Here is a 22,324-nt window from a genome sequence, read left to right as displayed (position 1 = left end):
AGTGGGACTGAAAAAATATTACAAACTATGTGGTAAGTTCTAAAATCAAAGAATGAGAAAAGTGTGATAGGAGCTCAAAGTGAGATACTAATCATGGAATCAAATTTCCCAGGGGTTCTGTTGTCTTCTGGACTTAGACTGACTCTAAGGTGAGCTAATCCCATCACTCATGACTCATACAACTGTGCTTCCCCTTGAGCCTCCTCTTCCTATTCCAACTCATAACTTCTCACTCGGCGCCTCTACATGCATGTGCTACTGACATGTACTATACACACGCATTCAAAGTAAGTTAGTCATCTTTAGCCTGAATCTGTAACTGTTCTTGTTGTGATCTATCTACTCAGGTCAAAGATCTGGTGATCATCCTTGATGCTCCCTTTTCTTTGTGTTATATATTAAAAAGTTACCAAGTGTTGCCTTGGACATCCAAAGGATTTTGTTTTTCCTCACCTCCCTTTAAGTGGAGTGTTAAGTCAAGTCTGCCTTAATTATATTCTAAGTTAATGCAAGAGTTTGTACCAAAGAAGTAGCAGAACCACTCTGAGTTCTCTGAGTGCTTGAAGTGGAGGCAACTTCAGATAAAAGGCTGGTTCCCATATGATGGAAGAATGAAGAACTGAGAAGCTAGGAAATAGGAATGCTAAGTCTTTTCCACTAGCCTATAATGCATATTAGGTGACATGTCAATATCATATTTTATGTATCACAATGTGCCTCATGTGATTTTCTTAAATGATTGTGTGTGTGTGTGTGTGTGTGTGTGTGTGTGTGTGTGTTTTACAGTGGATTAAACCCAGGGTCATTCTACCTCCAAGCTACACACTCAGCCCTTTCTTTAATTTTTATTTTGAGACAATGTCTTGCTAGGTCACTGATAATCTCACTAAGTTATGAGGCTAGTCTTGAATCTCCCATCCTTCTGTTTAAGCCTTCCAAGAACTAGAATTACAGGTATCCATCCACCAAATGTGGCTCCTCCTTAGATAATTCTTATTTATTATAGAACCATAAATCTCAGTGTTCTTGTTCATCCATTGAATTGATTAATTCCAGAGTTTTTCAGAACACAAGACTGACAAATAAATGGGAATGTTTAAGATGAGACAAAGGTAAAAGAAGATTATGCTCCCTGAGGTGCACCCTAGGCTACAGCTTGTGAGGAAAACCAATAGTAAGAACATGAGCTTTGAAAATAATGTTAATAAAGCCGGGCGTGGTGGCGCACACTTGTAATCCCACCATTTGGGAGGCTGAGACTGGAGGATCGTGGTTCGAGGACAGCCTCAGCTACTTTGTGAGGCCCTTGGAACTTAGTGAGACCCTGTTTCAAAATAAAGAATTGAAAATAGGGCTGGGGGTGTAGCTCGGAGGTAGAATGTCTGAGTTCCATCCCCCAACTTGCCAAAAAAAAAAAAATGATAATAAAGAAGATCAAATCAGGAAAATAACTGTAGAAATAATAGAGATGCTTTGAAAAGAACTCAGAGAGAGCCAAAAAGAGATAAAGGATGCAATTAATGAAGTAAAGGCCTTAATTCAAAGCACAAACAACCGATTAGACCACATGGAGAACAGAATCTCGCTCTTAGAAGATGATCATTCCAAAAATGAACGCATAGTTTCTAATCTAGGAAAAAATATCTGACAGCAGGAATCTGATATTGAAGAAATATGGGCCCATTTTAAGAGAGCTAACCTAAGAATAATTGGAATAGAGGAGGGAAAAGAAAGTGAAACCAAAGGGATCAACAATCTCTTCAAGGAAATAATAGCAGAAAATTTTCCAAACATAGAGCAAGAGGTTGATACACAAGTCCAGGAAACTTATAGAACTTCCTTTAGACAGGATCAGAGAAGAGGATCCCCACTCCACATAATTGTCAAAATGACCAATGTGGAAGCCAAGCAGAGAATCTTAAAGGCAACAAAAGCAAAGGGCCAAGTGACATTCAGAGGCAAACCAATTAGAATCACTCCAGACTTCCCAAACCAAGTCATGAGAGCCAGAAGGGCTTGGAGTAACATATTCCAAACTCTGAAAGAAAACAACTTCTAGCCAAAAATTTCCTACCCAGCAAAACTTTCTATCAAATTAGATGGAGAAATAAGAAGCTTCCATGACAAACAGAAACGGAAGGAATTTATGTCTTCAAAACCAGCGCTAGAGAAAATACTCAGAGATTAACTACAAAGAAGAAATAGGTAACACACACCAGAACCAGAGAAACAAGAGTTTCCATCCAACAGTCAACTAAGATTGGTTATCTGTGGAGATTCATTACTTATGTTAGTCTTCTACCTATCTCTAAATTGTATTGTTTGCCTTTATTGTTGTTAATTTTTAGGATTCTAGTTGGAATATTAATATACCTTCAGATATAGCATTTGGAAATATTTTATCCCATTCTATTAATAACTGTTAACTCTGTTTACATTGTCTTTGGATATACAATATGTTTTTTTTTTTTTAGGGAGTTTGTATACTCTTCTGTTGCCTGTGCCATTGAAATCATATCCAAGAAATCACTGCCAATTTCAGTGTTGTGAGGTTTTATGACCCAGATTTTCTCCTAAAAGTTTATAGTCTTAAGATTTATATTTAGGTCTTTTATCTATTTTGAGTTAATATTTGTATATGGGATTAGGTAAGGGTCCAACTTTATTCTTTTCCATGTAATTATTATGTTTCAACAATATTTAGTTAAAAGATTATTATTTCCACCACCAAATGTTCGTGGAAACCTTGTCAAAAATAATTTGGGAAGAATTTAGCTCTAGGCTTGTATTTAACTCCAATGGTTTATATATCTGCCTTTAGAATAGTACTACACTGTTTCAATTATTGTAGCTTTATATGGTTTGAAATCAGAAAATATATATCTTCTAGCTTTGTTCTTTTTCAAGATCATTTTGGGTATCTAGAGTCCATATTCCATATTAGGGTAGATTTTTTTTCTGAAAAATAAATATATAAATATATGATAGTTTCACCTAAAAAATAGAAAAAAATATTCTCTGGTAAGAAAGAAAGTAAAAAGAAATATTGAAATGTTATCTTTAAGTCATCAAAAGCTTGGTATCAGACAAATGAAACTGTTATGTGAGATTATCATTTTTAATTTTGGATAAATTGCTATAATACTAGATGTCAACCACTAAGCCAAGCATGGGAGAGAGGGATGGGGAGAGAATGGGGTGGGTATTGGGTGGGGGCTGACTGGGTGATGTGTTCATGTATGTCTACAAAAGTTTATATCCCACTATGATGTATGAATACAGTGCACCAATAAAAAAAAATAAAGTATTTACTGTAAAAAAAAGAATGCATACATTGTAAAGTTATTGTGATAAACCGTGGCTGAATAATAATACAAAAACATATATGAATAGTTAAAACTAGATGATGTAAAGATAAAAGATTAGAAATTAATGGCAAACCTGGAGGACAAGTTTGAATTTGTTTTGCACAATGTATTTAATGCTTACATTAATATGCAAAAAATTATTTAAATAGGAGGTCCTATTAGTAACAGGTGTTTTGTGGTTCATTTTAACCATAGTTTTATTTTATTTTTTAAATTTTTATTGGTGCATTGTAGTCAGACATATTAATGAGGTACAAAATGGTATACATGCACATATCACTCATTTAGCCCTTTCCAAATTCTCACTCCATTGCCTCCTTCCTCATGTTTGGCTTAGTAATTCACTTAGATTTGTTTGTGAATGTACAACATGTATATTAGGGAATTTTTCTCTTTCCCCTTCCCTTTCCCCTCAGTTAGGTCATCTATGGTTTCTCCTTCTAGGGTTTCTTCTATGACCCCCTTTCTCCCTAGGTTTGAAATATTAGGGAGAGCTTCTGATTTCTTACTTTTTGTGACTAATCTAACTCAGCATAATGTTTTCCAGTTCCATCCATTTCTCTGCATATGACATAATTTTGTTCTCCTTTATGGATGAGTAAAATTTTTCAACTCTAGCTTAAAATTGGTCTTATTTATTGGGCCCTTTTCCACAAAATCTTGTTTGCATGAGATAGCAAGTTAGGTTTTTTTTTTTTTTTTAAACTATTCTTGTAAGGGGTGTTACTTATTACCTACCACTCAGTCTTTCTGCAGCTTTATTTTATTTCATTCGGTATAGGCTGGCTTTCTCACTTTTATTTTTGCATCTTAATTCTATATAGGCTAGCTTCATCTTTTTATTCCTACTCTCTTCTTTCTCAAAGCCTCATACTAGCAGCACAGCCCTAATTCTATGTCATGACGTTTCTGCTCAGCCTCATAGCTCACATCATTTCCCACTAGCATATTCCTTGGAGAGGACCTCTGATAGGGCTATGGCTAATTCTTGAGTCAGGTTCCTGTTTATTGATTGTTTGTTGTCCAGATGCTCTTTAATTAGCTATCTTCTATCCACTTCCAGAGTTGAGGAGAAGCAGGACCATGTGATACAGAATATGGCCATGCTCAATCATCAGGACCTGTGGGCACAGCACACTCCATTAGGGTAGGGACTGCAGAAGTAGAAGCCAATGAGGAACAACTCTATACATGCAATCAGCCTTTGGGGAATGTGAACTTAGCTTTGGAAAGAGCAGATATCAGAGCTCAACTAAACTGGCATGAATATTTTACAGGGAAGAGGGATTTGTGCTTTGATCCTCTTATAATCTATATTAAAACAGATGAAAAATAAAATATAAATGTGAGCCAGAGGCCTTGGTATGCTCGCTCGCTCTCTCTCTCTCTCTCTCTCTCTCTCTCTCTCTCTCTCTCCCTCCCTCCCTCCCTCCCTCCCTCCCTCCCTCCCTCTCTCTCTCTCTCTGGGAGAGAGAGCCTTTACTGAGAACAGTCTGAAAAGGAGAGCTTGTTTATGCAATCTTTTTGAGCAGATAAAATATTACTACATATTTTAAAGAAATATAACATTATATGAAATAACTGTTGATTTCAAAGGCAGGTAATAAGAGATTTTTAATTTTCTAACCCACTGTTAAATAGAGCTCATTTTAGCAAAATGCATACCTCAATATATTTGTCTATAATATGTAACTATTTTTACCTATTCCAGTCTAAGTAATAACATTAACCTTATCAAGTTATTTTGTATGCTAAAATAGAAAATTACTAACCATCTGTGTTGGCATTTTTAACACAAAGTTTTCAGGGAGTTGTTAAAATCTCAGAGTAAGAATATCTCTTTTTCTATGTGTCTATTTCATAGTAAATAATACTAGAGTTTTAAAAATTTTTACAGATATTAAAAGGAAAGATATTTTATATGAGGCAGTATTTCTCAACTTTTATGAAGAAGCATAGTCTCTCAACTGGGTGTTTAGAATCAGCTAATTCTTGGTACTGAGAAGATTGAGAGGTATTGAGAAGGGCATTGTAGTATATTGAGGAGCATCCCCAGCCTCTGTCTACAGATGCTAGCACACTGCCACTCCCATTTTTGTGACAACTAGGCCTTTCCTCAGGCATTGCTGAATGTGTACTGGGGGGCAAAATCACTCTGAATTTGTTTATTTATTTATTTTTAAATTTTTATTTTTTATTTAATTTTTATTTTTTATAAGTGGAACATATTGAGAGTGGTGTACATTTACATTGTGCTTCATGCCCTTCTCCCTCCCTTTCCCTCCCCCCCAATAGAGTGTCCAGGTTAATCATGTTGTATTTATGCTATTACACATATTTGTATGTAGCTGCTCCATTGAACAACCTCAGCTTTCTTCCTCTCCTATCCTTCCATTCAAGGATTCCATTTGCTGAGATTTCTCCTCCATCATCTGGAGTCCCTCTGGTATTACCACTACTCCCTAGCTTGGACATATTAGAGAAAACATATGTCCCTTTTCTTTCTGTGCTTAACTAATCTCACTTAACATAATGTTCTTTAGTTCCTTCCATCTTCTTGCAAATGCTATTATTTTTTCTTTATAGCTGAATAGAATTCCATTGTGTGTATTTCCCATAATTTTCCAATCCATTCATCTGTTGATGGAGATCTAGGTTGGTTCCATATTTTGGCTACTACAAACTGTGCTGCTATGAACATGGGTATGCATATGTTAACGTAGTTCTCTGATTTCAACTCCTTTGGAAAGATACCCAGGAGTGGTATAGCCAGATCAAATGGTGGATCTATTCCCAGTTTTTTTTTAATTTTTTTTTATTGGTGCATTATATTCATACAACTTATTGGGGTAAAAAACTTGTGTGTACAAACATGTACTCATCGCTGATTTAACCCCTACCCAAATCCCACCCCATTCCCTCCCCGTCCCTCCCTCCCTTGCTTGGCTTAGTGATTGACTTCGATTATTCCCAGTTTTCTAAGGAATCTCCATACTGATCTCCTTAGTGGCTGAACTACTTTGCACTCCCACCAACAGTGTAAAAGAGTTCCTCTTCCCCACATCCTCTCCAGGAATTGTTGTTGTTTGATTTCTTTATGTTTGCCACTCTGATTGGGGTCAGATGGAATCTCAGTGTAGTTTTGATCTGCATCTCCCTGATGGCTAGTGATGTTGAACATCTTTTCATGTATCTATTGGCCATTTGTATCTCTTCTTTTGTGAAATGTCTATTCATTTCAATTGCCCATTTCTTGATTGGGTTGCTTGTTTTGCTAGTATAGAGTCTTTGAGCTCTTTGTGTATTCTGGATATTAGCCCCCTATCAGAGTGGTGGCTGGTAAAGATCTTCTTCCATTCTGTAGGCTTCCTTTTTAGGTTCTTGATGGTTTCCTTTGATGAGAAGAAACTTTTTAGTTTGAAGAGATCCCACTTATTAATTCTTGCTTTATTTTCCTGTGTTTTGGAAGTCTTATTGAGAAAAATCACTCTGAATTTAAAACTACATATCTAAAAGGAATTATATCTTAATTTCTCCAAAAAATGACTTCTTATAATTATTATGTTGGACCTTAATCTTTATTTAGGTATTTTTTATTTTTTATTTTTTATTGGAGCATTGTATTCATACATCTTAATGGAGTACAAGATGGTAGAGACATACATGCACACATCACCCAATTAGCCTTTACCCAAATCCCACTCCATTTCCTTCCTCCCTTCCTCCTTCTCATGTTTGACTTAGTGATTGACATTGATGTTTGTGAATGTACATCATGTACATTAGGGAATTTTCCTCTTCTCCCCTATAATCCCCTCATTTAGGGGGCCTTATTTGCTCATCTATTGTATGTTCTTCTTCATCTAGAGTTCCACCTGTGACCCATTTTCTCCCTAGCTTCTGAATATTAATGAGAGCATCTGAATTCTTATTTTTTGGGACTGACTAATCTTGTTTAGCATAATGTTCTCCAGTTACATCCATTTTCCTGTAAATGATGTAATTGTGTTTTTCTTTATGGATGAATAAAATTTCATTATGTACATTATCTCATAGTTTTGTAATCCATTCATCTGTTGATGGACATCTTGGCTGGTTGCATAGTTTGGCAATGATGAATTGTACATCTATGAACATAGATACACATGCATTAGTTGGTAGATTGGTTTCCATTCTTTTGGGTAGATACCCAGAAGTAGTATTGTTGAATCATATGGTAAGTTGTTCTCACTCTTCTGAGGAACCCTCCATACTGTTTCCAAGGTTGTTGCACTAATTCGCAATCCCACCATAAGTGTGTTAGAGTTCCTACTTCTCCACTTCCTTGACAGAATTTGTTGTTTGTGAAATCTCAGTATAATTTTGACATGCATCTCTCTGATTGCTAATGATGTTGAGCATTTCTATGCATTTATTGGCAATTTGAATTTCTTCTTTTGTAAAGTGTCTATTTAGTTCCCTTGCCCATTTTTATTGGGTTATTTGTTTTCTTAGTGCTGAGTTTCTTGGGTTCTCTGTATATTCTAGATATTAGTCCTTTATTGGAGGAGTAGGTGGCAAAATCTCCCATTCTGTTGGCTGTCTGTTGGGGCTCTTTATAGTTTCCATTATTGTTCAGAAACTCTTCAGTTTAATGCAATCCCAAGTGTTGATTCTCCTTTGTTTCTTGTGCCTTCGAGTTCTTGTTGAGAAAGTTTTTATCTGTGCCTACGTGTTGCAGTATTGGACCTATGCCCTCTTCAAGGAGCCTCAAGGTCTCTGGTCTAATTTCCAAGTCTTTTATCCATCTTAAGTCGACTATGTGCAGGGTGAGAAAGTGGGGTTTATTTCTATTTTTCTGCATATGGTTAACCAGTTTTTCCAATACCATTTGCTGAACAGGCTATCTTTATTTATTTCAGTGTATGTTTTTGGCGCCCTGGTCAAAAATCAATTGGCTGTAAGTGTGCAGATTTGTTTCTGAGTCCTCTATTCTGTTCCATTGGTCTATGTATATGTTTTTGTGCCAATACCATGCTGTTTTTATTACCATGGCTTTGTAGTATACATTAAAGTCAGGTATTGTGATTCTTTCTGCATGCTTTTAGTTGCTGAAAAATATTTTGGCTATTATGGGTTTTTTGTTGTTCCAAATTAATTTAATGACTGATTTTTCTATGACTGTAAGGAATGAGCTTGGTAATTTAATGGGTATTGAATTGAATTTATAAATCGCTTTTAGAAGAATGGCCATGATATATATTCTGTCCATCCATGAATATGGAAAATCTTTCCATCTTCTAAAGTCTTCTTTAATGTCTTTTTTCAATTTTTTAGAATATTTATTGCAGAGGTCTTTTCCTTCCTTAAGTTTATTCCTAGGTATTTTATTTTTTGTGAGATATCCTGAGTAGAAGTATTTTCTGGATGTCTTTTTCAGTGGACTTATGATCAGTATACAGAAAAGCTTCAGATTTTTTAAGATTGATTTTTGTATCCAGACGGTTGAATTTGTTGACCAGTTCTATAAGCCTTTTGGTTGAGTTTGATGGGTCTTCTTAGTATCATGTCATCTGCAGTGAAATTTTGAGTACTTCTTTTCTATTTGTACTTTTTTATTTCCTTTTGTTTTTATTGTTCTGGCTAGAGTTTCAAGTATTATATTGGAAAGAAGTGGTGATAATGAAAATCCTTGTCTGGTTTTTCTTTTTAGGGAAAATTCTTGCAGTTTTCTCTCATTTAATATGATGTTGGCTGTGGGTCTATTGTAGATTTATTTCATGATGGTGAGGTATGTTCCTTCTATTTTGATTCTCTGCAGTGTGTTTAGCATAAATAGATGTTGGATTTTGTCATATGTTTTTTCAGCAACTATTGAAATGACCATGTGATTTCTTTTCTTTGGTTCTGTTTATGTTATAAATTACATAGATTGATTTTTGTCAGCTTTGCATCCCTGGGATGAACCCTACATGGTCATTGTATATGATTTTCTTGATGTGGTTTGGAATACATATTGCTAGTATTTTGTGTAGCAGTTTTGCATACAAGTTCATCAGTGATATAGACCTGTAATGTTCCTTCCTTGATCTGTCTTTATTTGGTTTTGATATTAATGTGATTCTGGCTTCATAGAATGTATTTGGGAGAGTCCTGTTTCTTTCTATTTCACAAAATATATTGAAATAGATTAGCTCTTCTATAAAAGTTTGATAAAATTTACTTGGGAAACAGTCTTGTCCTGGGCTATTTTTTGATGGTAGGCTCTTTATTGGAGCTTTAATTTCTTTGATTGCTATTGGTTGGTTTAAATGTTTTATATATTTTTACCCATTTTAGGAAGGTTGTATTTATAGAGAAAATTGTCAAAGTCTTTCATATTTTCCATTGTGTTGAATATAGTTTTTCAAAGTAGTTTCTGATAATCCTCTGTATTTCTACTCTGTCATTATTAATATCTTTTTTTCATCTCTTATCATTGTAATTTGGTTTGATTCTCCTTCTTTATTAAGTCAGATAGTGGCTTGTTAATTTTTTAAGAAGCCAGCCTTTGGTTGTGTTAATTTTCTGTATAGTATTTTTTTAAATTTTCTACTTCATTGATTTCTGCTCTGATTTTAATAATTTACTATCTTCTACTGGCTTTGAGATTAGACTGTTTCTGTTTTTTAGGTGTGTCATTAGGTTATTTATTTGGTGATTTTCTGTTATTCCTATGAATTTTGCTCTTAATTCTTCCTTCAAGGTATCTCAAAGGTTTTCTTTTATTTTTCTTTTAACAATTTTTTATTGAACATAAATAGTATACATTTAAACTATATTTGGTGCCCTCTCTCCCCCGCCCCCATTTTCCCTTCCCCCTCCCACCAATGGTTGTCCAGGTTAACCATGTCATATTCATAATTTTACACACATTCAGATGTAGACCCTCATTAATCAAGATCAGCCTTCCTCCTTTCCTATCTTTCCATTCAAACTTTGCTGATATTTCCTCTCCATTATCTGGAGTCCCACTGGTATCCTCTGTGTTTCCTAGTTTGGGCATATTAGAGGAAACATATGTACCTTCTCCTTCTGTGCTTGGCTGATCTCACTTAACATAATGTTCTCCAGGGCTTTCCATCTTCTTGCAAATGATATAATTTTGTTCTTTATGGCTGAATAGAATTCCATTGTGTGTATTTCCCAAAGTTTTGCAATCCTTTCATCTTTTGATGGAGATCTGGGTTGGTTTCATATTTTGGCTATTACAAATTGTGCTGCTATGAACATAGGTATGCATATGTTGCTGTATTTCTCTGATTTCAAGCCCTTTGGAGAGATACCCAGGAGTGGTATAGCTGGATGATATTGTGGATCTATTACCACCTTTCTTAGGAATCTCCACACAGATCTCCATAGTGGCTGAACTAGTTTGCATTCCCACCAACAGTGTAAAAGAGTTCCTCTTTTCCCACATCCTCACCAGCATTTGCTGTTGTTTGATTTCTTTATGCTTGCCACTCTGACTGGGGTTAGATGGAATCTCAGTGTAGGTTTGATTTGCATCTCCCTGATGGCCAGTGATGAAGAACATCTTTTCATGTATCTATTAGCCCTTTGTATCTCTTCTTTTGTGAAGTGTCTATTTAGTTCATTTGCCCATTTCTTGATTGGGTTGTTTGTTTTGCTAGTGTAGAGCCTTTTGAGCTCTTTGTATACTCTGGATATTAGCCCCCTATCAGAATGGTGGCTGGTAAAGATCCTTTCCCATTCTGTAGGCTTCCTCTTTAGGTTATTGATAGTTTCCTTTGATGAGAAGAAACTTTTTAGTTTGATGTTATCCCACTTGTTTATTCTTGCTTTAATTTCCTGAGCTTTGGAGGTTTTGTTGAGAAAGTTACTGCCTGTGCCAATATGTTGTAGTGTTGAACCTATGTTATCCTCTACTAACTTCACAGTCTCAGGTCTAATTTCTTTTTTTTTTTTTTTTTTTTTTGGTGGTACTGGGGTTCCTGGAAGCCCTTCTACCTCTGTGCTACACTCCCAGACCTATTTTTATATTTTTATTTAGAAACAGGGTCTCCTAAGCCAGCGCGCACGGCTGGCTTCGAACCTGCGTGATCCTCCTGTCTCCGCCTCCCAAGCGCGGGGATTACAAGCATGCGCCACCACGCCCGGCTTCAGGTCTAATTTCTAAGTCTTTGATCCATCTTGAGTTGATTCCTGTGTTAGGTGAGATATAGGGGTTTAGATTCATCTTTTTACAAATGGTTAGCCAGTTCTCCCAGCACCACTTGTTGAAAAGGCTGTCTTTTCTCCAGAGTATGTGTTTGGCCCCTTTGTCAAAGATTAATTGACTAAAGATGTGTGGGCTTGTTTCTGTATCTTCTATTCTAATCCACTGGTCAGTATATGTTACTGTGCCAGTACCATGCTGTTTTTACTACTATTGCTCTATAGTATAGTTTGAAGTCTGGGATTGTAATGCCTCCTGCATGTTTCTTATTGTTGAGAATTGCTTTGGCTATTCTAGGTCTTTTCTTTCTCTATATAAATTTCATGATCAATAATTTCTAGGTCTCTGAAGAATGTCACTGGTATTTTAATGGGAATTGCATTGAATCTATAGATCACTTTTGGCAGAATGTCCATTTTGATGATATTTATTCTGCCTATCCATGAGCATGGGAGATCTTTCCATCTTCCAAGGTCTTCTTTGATTTCTTTCTTTAATGTTTTATAGTTTTTGTTGTAGATGTCTTTTACGTCTTGGGTTAGGTTTATTCCTAGGTATTTTATTGGTTTTGAAGTTATAGTGAATGGAAATGTTTTCTTTGTTTCTTTCATTGTGGATTCGTTGTTGGCATAAAGAAAAGCCACTGATTTCTTTAGATTGGTTTTGTATCCTGTGACTTTGCTGAATTTTCAATCAGTTCCAGAAGTCTTTTAGTTGAGTTCTTTGGGTCTTCCAGATAAAGGATCATGTCATCTGAGAATAAGGATAATTTTAATTCCTCTCTTCCTATGTGAATTCCTTCTCTTGTCTGATTGCTGCAGCAAGAGTCTCAAGGACTATATTGAAAAGGAGTGGTGATAGTGGGCATCCTTGTCTTGTTCCTGACTTTAGCGGAAATTCTTGCAGTTTTTCCCCATTCAATATAATGTTGGCTTTGGGTTTACAGTATATTGCCTTGATGATGTTGAAGTACTTTCCTTCTATCCCAATTTTTTGCAGTGTTTTTAACATAAATGGGTGTTGGATTTTGTTGAATGCTTTTTCAGCATCTATTGCTATAATGATGTGGTTTTTGTTCTTGGTTCTATTTATGTGGTGAGATTTCAGAGGTTTTCATATGTTGTATCTCTATTTTCATTTGTTTCTAGAAATTTCTTTATTTTTACCTCTTACTTTTTCTATGGCCCATTCTGTATTTACCAGTTTGGTTTTCAGTCTCCACATGTTTTTGTGGTTTCTCTGAGTATTCTTATAGTTGATTTATAGTTTCATTCCATTATTGTCTGAAAAGACCCAGGGAAGTATGTCACATTTTAAAAAATTTGCTAGTGCTCACTTTGTCTCCTAGGATGTGATCTATTTTGAAGATGTTTTATTGAGTAGCTGAGAAAAACATGAACTCTGCTGTAGTTGGGTAAAATATTCTATATGTGTCTAATAGGTCCATTTGCCTGATAGTGTTCTTTATGTCTGAGGCATCTTTATGGACCTTTTGTCTAGAAGATTGGTCTAGCTGTGTGACAGTGGTTTTGAAGTCTCCCAGTATTATTGTATTGGAACTTATGTGTGATTTAATGTCACAAAGAGTTTGTTTTATGAAAGTAGCTGCACCTTTGTTTGGGGCATCAATGTTGACTATTGTTATTTCCTTTTGCTGGAGTTTTCCTTTTATCAGTAACAAATGCCCTGATTTTTCTCTTCTGATAAGCTTGAGCTTCAATTCTAACTTTTCTGTTATCATAGTTGCTCTTCCTGCTTGTCTTTGTGTTCTGTTTGCAGAGATAACCTTTATCTTTGGTTTGTTACTCTCTTTACTTATAAGGTGTGTTTCTTGCAGGTAGCAAATAGTTGGATTCTGGTTCTTACTCCATTTTGCTACCTTATGCCTTTTTATTGGGGAGTTGAGGCCATTTTTGTTCAGTGTGATTATTGAGAGATGCTTTTTAATTTCTAACATTTTAGAGTTTTAACTTCTGTTTGAGGTACTGTTTGTTCTTTGCTTGAAGGAAATTCTTGTTTCTTTGGTTCTGGCATGTATTACTTATTTTTTCTTTGCAGTTCATCTTTGAGTATTTTATCTGGTGCTCATTTGGAAGACAAATTCTTTCAACTTCTGTTTGTCATTTGAGAGATAGTTTTGCTGGGTAGGAAATTTTGGGCTGCAAGTTGTTTTCTTTCAGAATTTGAAATATATTACCCTAGGCCCTTCTGGCTTTCATAACTTGGTTTGTGAAGTCTGGAGTGATTCTTGTTGGTTTGCCTTTTTATTTCACTAGGTATTTAGTTTTTGTTGCCTTTTAAATTCTTTCCTTGGCTTCCACATTGTTCAGTTTGACAATAATGTGGCATGGTGAACCTTTGCTCTGATCTTATCTGAATGGGGTTCTATAAGTTTCCTGTACCTAGACTTCTTGTTCTATGTTTGGAAATTTTCCTGATATTACTTCTTTGAAAAGATTGTTGATCCCTTTGGTTTCACCTTCTATTTTTCCCCCTTCTATGCCTATTATTCTTAGGTTGAGTCTTTTAAAATGGGACCTTATCTCTTCAATGTCCAATTCATGTGTTTGAACTGTTTTTTTTTCCCTAAATGACATACTATTTATTCATTTTTGGAATCTCCTCCTCCTCCTCCTCCTCCTCCTTCTTCTTCTTCTTCTTTTTCTTCTTCTTCTTCTTCTTCTTCTTCTTCTTCTTCTTCTTCTTCTTCTTCTTCTTCTTCTTCTTTCTCTTCCTCTTCCTCTTCTTCTCCTTCCTCTTCTTCTTCTTCTTGCAGGTCTGAGGATGGAACCCAGAGGCATTTGACCTTCGAGCTACACCCCCTCCCCAATTTTTTATTCTTTATTTTGAAACAGGGTCTCACTGAGTTTCAGAGGGCCTCACTAAGTAGCTGAGGCTGTCCGTAAACTGCGATCCTTCAGTCTCAGCCTCCCAAATTCTGGGATTACAAGCATGTGCCACCACACCTAGCTGGAGTGATCATCTAAGAGTGAATTTTTATTCTCCATGTGGTCCAATTGATTGCTTATAGTTTGAATTGATGCCTTCACTTCAATGATTGCATTCTTTATTTCTCTCAGACTCTGTCTAAATTCTTTTCAAAAGTCCTGTATAATTTTTACTGTTACATTCCTCATTTATCCTTCTGGTGATCTCTGCAATTCAGTGTTCTCAGGTTCTGTTATTGTAGGATTGTGGGAGATTATGGCTTCTTTGTTATTTCTCCTTCTCATGATTTCAGAAGTTTGTATCTATGCTTTTTTTTTTTTTTTTTTTTTTTGGTGGTACTGGGGTTCCTGGAAGACCTTCTATCTCCGGGCTACACTCCCAGACCTATTTTTACATTTTTATTTGGAAACAGGGTCTCCTAAGCCAGCGCACGTGGCTAGCTTCGAACCTGCGCGATCCTCCTGTCTCTGCCTCCCAAGCGCGGGGATTACAAGCGTGCGCCACCACGCCCGGCGTATCTATGCTTTTGATAGATATATCTAAGTCTCTAGGTGCCAGCTGGTATATCCAAGGGCAAGTTGTGTTGTATTCAATGGTTTAAGTTTGAGTGAGGAAGGAAGTGCAGTTGTAAATGCAAGGATAGGGTTAAGCCACAGATAGGATTGAATAGAATGAGAGTATGAGTTTGGTAAGTTAGTATATAGTAAAGATTAGAGATAGTGAATATGTAGTAGTATTCTAGTAACCAATGTATTTAGTATATTGATATGAAGTGAATTTCATATAAGACAATGAAGAGAAAAAAAGAAAAGGGATGGAGAGAAGATAGTAGGTATGTACAGGGGAAGAGGCTTGAGAAAAAGATGGGGAAGAGAGCAAATAAGCAAGCATACATATACTAAAACAAAACAAAACAGCAACAAAATAATATGACCTACAAATAAATGAAAACCCAGTAGACTTGGCCTCTACAGTCTTTGTCTGTGTGGACTGAGTGCCACTGGCACCTTTTCTGCTGCAAGCCTCATTCTCTGAGTCTTTCCCAGTCTAGGCAGATGGCTGGTATTAATAGGGCTGGATCTGTTTTTAAGCATATGTCTTTCTTCATGCCTTCCATGGATGCAGATCATGAGTTTCTCCCAGCCTATGTAGGCAGTGGGTGCCTCTGTGACCAATCTCAGTGTATATGTAAGAGTCTCTATTCTCCACAGTTAGGGCTGGGTTGGTCTTTCTTCTTCCCAGTCACTACAATTGGGTGGTATGTTGTAATCTCAGAGATCCTACTAGTTGGATCTAGTGTTAAATGTAGGTTTCCCTCCACACTTTCCATGAATGCAGAGCCTAAGTCTCTGAGCTTCTGCTATGTTCAACAACAGACTCTACCCCCACCTTTGCCAGGTTGAACCTCAAAGTCTCAGACCTGGGGAGTTTTTCATTGCTGCATGAGTCCCTGTGGGTTCTGCACTGGACCCTCTTGTGGAAACAGAGGGTTCACTTCTGGTGGTGTTGAGCTCCACTCTGGATCTCTAGAGGGTATGGTGAGCTCAGCTGCCACTACTGCAAGTTGTAGCCAGTGTTTGTGTGGGAGGAACTGAGGGATTACAATTCCAATGAGCTGTAGCTGCTTACTTCATTTCAATACATTGGTTGTTTTCCTGTGAGTTTCTGGCAGTTGGGTGCAGTGAGGCAAGTTGACACTGCTATGGTGCCTGTGGCCGTAGCTGTTGGAGGCAGACAGGGTTCTTTTCTGCTCTCTAATTGGTCTTCTAGCTTTATTTCTGCCGCCTATTACCTATTGTGTTATTTTTAAAGTTATGGTGTTTTTCTTTCTTTTGTAAGAACAGTTTTTATGGCAATGGAGTCCAAGTATCAGCAGGACTTACATGTGCTGCTTCTCTCTGTCGCCATCTTCCTGATGTCTCTAGGTATATTTTAAAAGTCTATTTTTGGAGGTTTTTTTTTTTTTTTTTTTGAGCACTACTGATTTGGTATCCAATGGCTTGCCTTTATTCAATGACTCGAATTCTTTCATGCTTGAATTAGCCTGACCAATTTCATTAGTGATCTCATGCCCGTTAATCCCATTAATTTACCTCAGTGTCAGAGAATTCCCTATAGCCCAAAATTTCTAAATATGTTATACTTCCTCTGAAGGAGCAGCTTATACACTTGAGAGAATTTACTGAATATTTTGAATATTTTCAGGCGGAATGCAAGAAAGAAAATTAATTCTTTTGGTCAAAGAGCAAAGATTTCTTTCTGAAAAATTTGCTATCCTTTTTTAGAATGCTTATACTTTGGACTAATCAAGAATTAATAGAAAATTTACAAGGTAGAAGAAAATAAGAAAAAATTAAGCCTTTATGTTCCATCTAAAAAAATAGGGCACACCAAAATAAATTTGTAGGCTTTATCATATTAAGATGTCACTGTTAACATTTATTTTGAGGTGCAGATAAGGAGGATGGTTTATCTAAATATAGTAAATAGATTTTTATTTTTTTGGTGGTACCAGGGTGCCTGGAAACCCTTCTACTTCTGGGCTACACTCCCAGACCTATTTTATACTTTTTATTTGGAAACAGGATCTCTTAAGCCAGTGTGGCTGGCTTTGAACCTGCGCAATCCTCCTGTCTCTGCCTCCCAAGCAGAGGGATTACAAGTATGCACCACCACACCTGGCTAGTAAATAGCTTTTATGATGTAAAAATCACAAATTCTCTCTTTTAGAAAATTGGCCTATCTGACGAGACTGCTGTGAAAACAAAAATGATAACAGATATGAGAGGGCTAGAAAAATCACAGAGAACTGAGAGAATATTTTTATCATGTATATTATATAATATAAGCAATAGAAAAAGGAGATATTGGTATATTTTAGGTATTTTCATAATTTTAATCATTAATATAATCATTACTTTCAAAAGTTTTATTGAGGTTATTAATATTATATGTCCATATTTCTACTTATCATATAATCAGGTCCTAGACTTGGCTACTTACTCTAGAAATTCAGAAGAAGAACAGGTTTAAAGGGTGCTTGTCCCATATTACTCACTTCTAGGTGTTACACACAAGCATACATAAATTTAATTGGATAAATTATAATTAGAAATTGGGTAAATTCCTGCTTTAATTTAGAAACACAATGTGATTTTCATTCAGTAGAATGAGTTTTGAACTCTAGACAAAGAAGAAGAAACCATAGATGAACAAACAAGATGACCTAGCTGAGGAGGATGGGAGGGGGAAAAAGGAAATTCCCTAATGTAAATGATGTACATTAACAAACATATCAAAGTCAATTACTAAGCCAAACATGAGAAAAAGGGAGGGAGGGAGGAATGGAGTGGGAGTGAGAAGGGGCTAAATGAGTGATATGTGCATGCATGCCTCTACCATCTTGTACCCCACTAAGATGTATGACTACAATGCACCAATAAAAAATTTGCCATTAAAAAAGAAAAGAATGACGCTGGGCATGGTGGTGCATGCTTGTAATCCCCGCGTTTGGGAGGCAGAGACAGGAGGATTGCGTAGGTTCAAAGCCAGCCATATTGGCTTAAGAGACCCTGTTTCCAAATATAAAAAAGCAAAAAATAGGTCTGGGAGTGTAGCTCGGAGGTAGAAGGGTTTCCAGGAACCCCAGTACCAGCAAAAAAAAAAAAAAAAAAAAAAAAAAAGAATGAATTGTGTATAGAAATTATCTCATCATATGTATATAGGTCTTTATTTTTCAATTGGAAATAGAACAGCCTCCAGAAGAAGAAGGCAAAATGTTTATGCACAAACACACACATGCACACACACACACTCATACACACATCTGTGAAGTTATTCATGTTTACATTATCTCATGTTTATTATTATTATACTCACCATTATTTACTTACAAAAACTACACTTTAATCATATTTATTTTTGAACTATTATTTTGCATTATTTTTCTTTTTTACTGGTGCATTGTAATCATACATTTTGTTGAAGTTTAGTGTGAAAGAGGTATATATGCATACAGTACCCACTGAGACCTCCCCAATTTCCATCCTATTCCCTCCCCCTCCCACTCCTTCCTACACTCAGCACAATGATTGCTTTTGATAAGTCTGTGTATGTTTATTGAGGTGTTTTGCTCTCCCACTTTTCCATAACTCTCAGCAGGTCTCATTATTCATTCATCTAAGGTTTCTTCTCTTTTGTCTGGAGGTCCACTTATATCCCAATTATTTCCTAGCTTCTGTTTATGAATGAGAACATCTGATTTTTCACTTTTTGTGAATGATTCATCTTTCTTAGCATAATGTTCTCTAGTCCCATCCATTTTCCTACAAATGACATAACTGTGCTTTTCTTTATGTCTGAGTAGAATTACATTGTGTATATTTCCTATAGTTTTTTCATCCATTCATCTGTTGATGGACATATAAGCTGGCTCCATAATTTGGCAATTGTGAATTGTATAGCTATAAACATAGATTTGCATGCATTATTCTGGTAGTTTGGTTTCCATTCTTTTGGGTAGATACCAGGAGTGTTATAAGTTGGATTCCCATTCTTCTAAGGACCCTCTACACTGTTTTCAAAGTGGTTGCACTAATTTGCAGTCCCACCAACAGTGTATCAGAGACTTTTACTTCTCCACATCCTCACCAGCATATTTTATTGTTTGTGTTTTTAATAATTGCTATTCTCACTAGGGTTAGGTGAAATCATAGGGTAGTTTTAATCTGCATCTCTCTGATTGCTAATGATGTAAGCTTAATACTTTTTATACATTTATTGGCCATTTGAATTTCTTCTTTTGTGAAATATCTATTTAGTTCACTTACCTGTTTTTAATGGGTTACTTGGTTGTTGTTGTTTTTTGTTTGTGTGGTGAGTTTCTTAAGTTCTCTGTATATTCAAGATATTAGTCTTTTACCAGAGGAATAGCTGTCAAAAGTCTTCTCCCATTCTGTCAGCTCTCTTTTAAGGTTCTTGATAGTTTTCTTTGCTTCACAAAAGCTCTTCAGTTTAATCCAATTTAAAGTTTAATGTATTAATTCACATTTTAAATTTTTGTGCCTTCGAAGCATTGGTGAGGAAACTTTTACCCACACCTATATGTTGTAGTTTTGGTCCTATGCACCCTTCAAGTAACTACAAGTTCTCTGGTCTAATTTCCAGGTCTTTTATTCATCTTGAATCAACTCTTGTACAGGGTGAGAAAGTAGGGTTTATTTTTACTTTTCTGCATTTGGTTAACCAGTTTTGCCAACACCATTTGTTGAAGAGGCTATCTTTTTCCCCATGTATGTTTTAGGCCCTATTGTCAAAAATCAATTGGTTATAAGTGTGTGGATTTATTTCTGAGTCTTCTACTCCATTGGTCTATGTGTCTGTTTTTGTGCCAATACCATGCTATTTTTATTATTATGGTTTTGTAGTATAGCTTAAAGTCAGGTATTGTGGTGATACCTCCTGCATGATTCTTATCACTGAGAATTATTATGACTGTTTATTTCTTTGTTCCAAATGAATTTAAAGACTGATTTTTCTATGTCATTAAAGAATTATCTTGGTATTTTAATGGGTATTGCATTGAATCTGTAGATTACTTTTGGAAGAATGGCCATTTTGAGAATATACATTATTTTTGATTGACAAACAAGAGTTGTATAATTTATTATGTACAACATGAAATTTTGAAGTACATATAGATTTTTGAATGGCTATGTTGTGCTAATTAATCCATGTATCACTTCACATATTTTTTGTGTTGTAAGAGGACTTGAAATCTACTCTCTTAGCAATTTACCAGACAATTCTCCTTTATATCTTATAATAATATGTTTCACCATTATATCTGTGTGTATGACACTGGGAATTGAACCCAGGGATTTGTGTGAGTTCTAAAACATATATTTTATTTTTTATTATTGTAATCACAATCGCAAGTTTACATTAACATTAATTTGGCTAGTTAAAAATTTTTATATCAGCTGATTACAAACAAGAACTAAACACCAAGACTTAGAATTGACCACAGACAAAATTTTTCTGGCCAACATGATCCATTTGACTATCAATTCTTTCAAAACCATATCTTTAAAATAACAACTATTATAGCCGGGCATGGTGGCGCACGCTTGTAATCCCAGCAATTGGGAAGATGAGACAGGAGGATTGCGCAGGTTCAAAGCCAGCCTCAGTTACTTAGTGAGGCTCTCAGCAACTTAGTGAGACCCTGTTTCAAAAAATAAAGAATAAAAATTAGGGCTGGGGGTGTGGCTAGGAGGTAGAATGCCCCTGGGTTACATCCCCAGTACCAAAAATTAAAAAATAAAAAATAACTATTATGACAGTTGAATTTGTACACTCCAAATATGTTGAAGTATGATATTAATCTGTACATAGCAATTAACAGATTTGAAGATAACATATTTTTGTTCAACATGTTATAATTTCTGAACTATCTTAACATCAATTTTCTCAACTGGTGGTCACAATAAATCAGTAAATTGTTATTCTTTCATTTTGGAAATGAGTCATCTAATGCACAAGGGATTATGTTAGTTGCTTATAGTTAAACAGAGGTCTACATGGGGTGAAGCTTAGAATCAAGGTGTTTTGGAATCTAAGACTTAAAACATTTTCAGTTTTTTCCTCTAAAATAGCATGATGTTAAAAATTTGAAGAGAATGCAAATGGAATGGTAGAAATTAATAAGCGAAATTGCATAAAACCTTTGGATTTATGTGTATAGGTGTGTGTGTGTGTGTGTGTGTGTGTGTGAATATCCTTGATGTTGAATAAGAAGTAATGGCTTTGAATTATTTCAAGATTGTTTCTGAGTGAACAATGTAAGTGTTCTTGAATATAATGCTTAGAAGACAATGAATACATCATCTATAATGAATATTATCTTGTGATTTACAGTTTTTTAGAAATGCATAAATATTCATTGAGAGGTCTAGAAGAGGTATGGTTTGCCCATATTTTAGGCATGATCTGAGTCAGAGATTCTCAACTAGTGATTTATATAGCAATATCAGTACACAGATATTGTGTAGGAGTTATGCAGGATTTTTTATTCATTGATAAGGCATTCATAAAGTCCCTATTGGCATATAAGTGTTCTTTAAAAGAAAAATGAGACCTTCTGTTTATATTATGGTTGGCTCCACATTTTAAACACTATGATTTTACTGCTGGAAATGGATTTTTCTAATGAGTAATTAAATTGTGTATTAATGGAGTTTTTAAAGACAGAGCATGTTTTGTTTTTTAAAAAAAGAAAACCGAAAGCACTGAGACAATTATCATCATCTCTCCCCTGTTGTTTGGTCCATTTATCGAGCCCAAATGCTCCTGTCCTTCACTGACAAGTAAAACCTAGTTAGAAAGAAAAGTACAGGGGCTGTCCTCATTATAATCTTTGCGGAAGGTGAAGAAATACACTCTGAAATGCAAACCTAACTCTAAACTCAAACAGCTCCTAAAACAAAGCAGTAATAATGTAAAAAGGAAACTATTGAGCATTTCTACCTCTGATGTCAATTTCCAAGCTAAATAAACATTTTTATCTACAGGTGCTTTATAAATACTTTTTAGGACCCATAGATAAGTTATAATTCCATAGAAAGATGTAGATAATGGCAATTGGTAACCTTCATAAGGCAAAAAGCAGTCTTTATTCAGAAAGCATTTGCAGTTAAAAAACTACTCTCTCCTTTTAAGAGTACTGATTTTTTAAATTATTTTAATCAAACATACCATTCCAAAATAAAAATATAAGAATAACACCCAGGAGTGAACTTTCATAAACATG

The 22,324-nt window shown here is 35.5% G+C and overlaps 1 protein-coding gene across 1 annotated transcript in view; it reads left to right on the top strand.

Annotated features, from left to right (window-relative positions):
* The window catches only part of GABRB1 (gamma-aminobutyric acid type A receptor subunit beta1), a gene marked incomplete at both ends in the record, with an annotated part of 422,118 nt that overhangs the window by 138,624 nt on the left and 261,170 nt on the right, over positions 1 to 22,324 (top strand). The window lies entirely within an intron of this gene.

Source organism: Muscardinus avellanarius (genome assembly GCF_963383645.1).
Source record: "Muscardinus avellanarius genome assembly, chromosome: 6".
Lineage (NCBI taxonomy): Eukaryota > Metazoa > Chordata > Mammalia > Rodentia > Gliridae > Muscardinus > Muscardinus avellanarius.
This window is presented reverse-complemented; position numbering and strand designations above follow the sequence as displayed.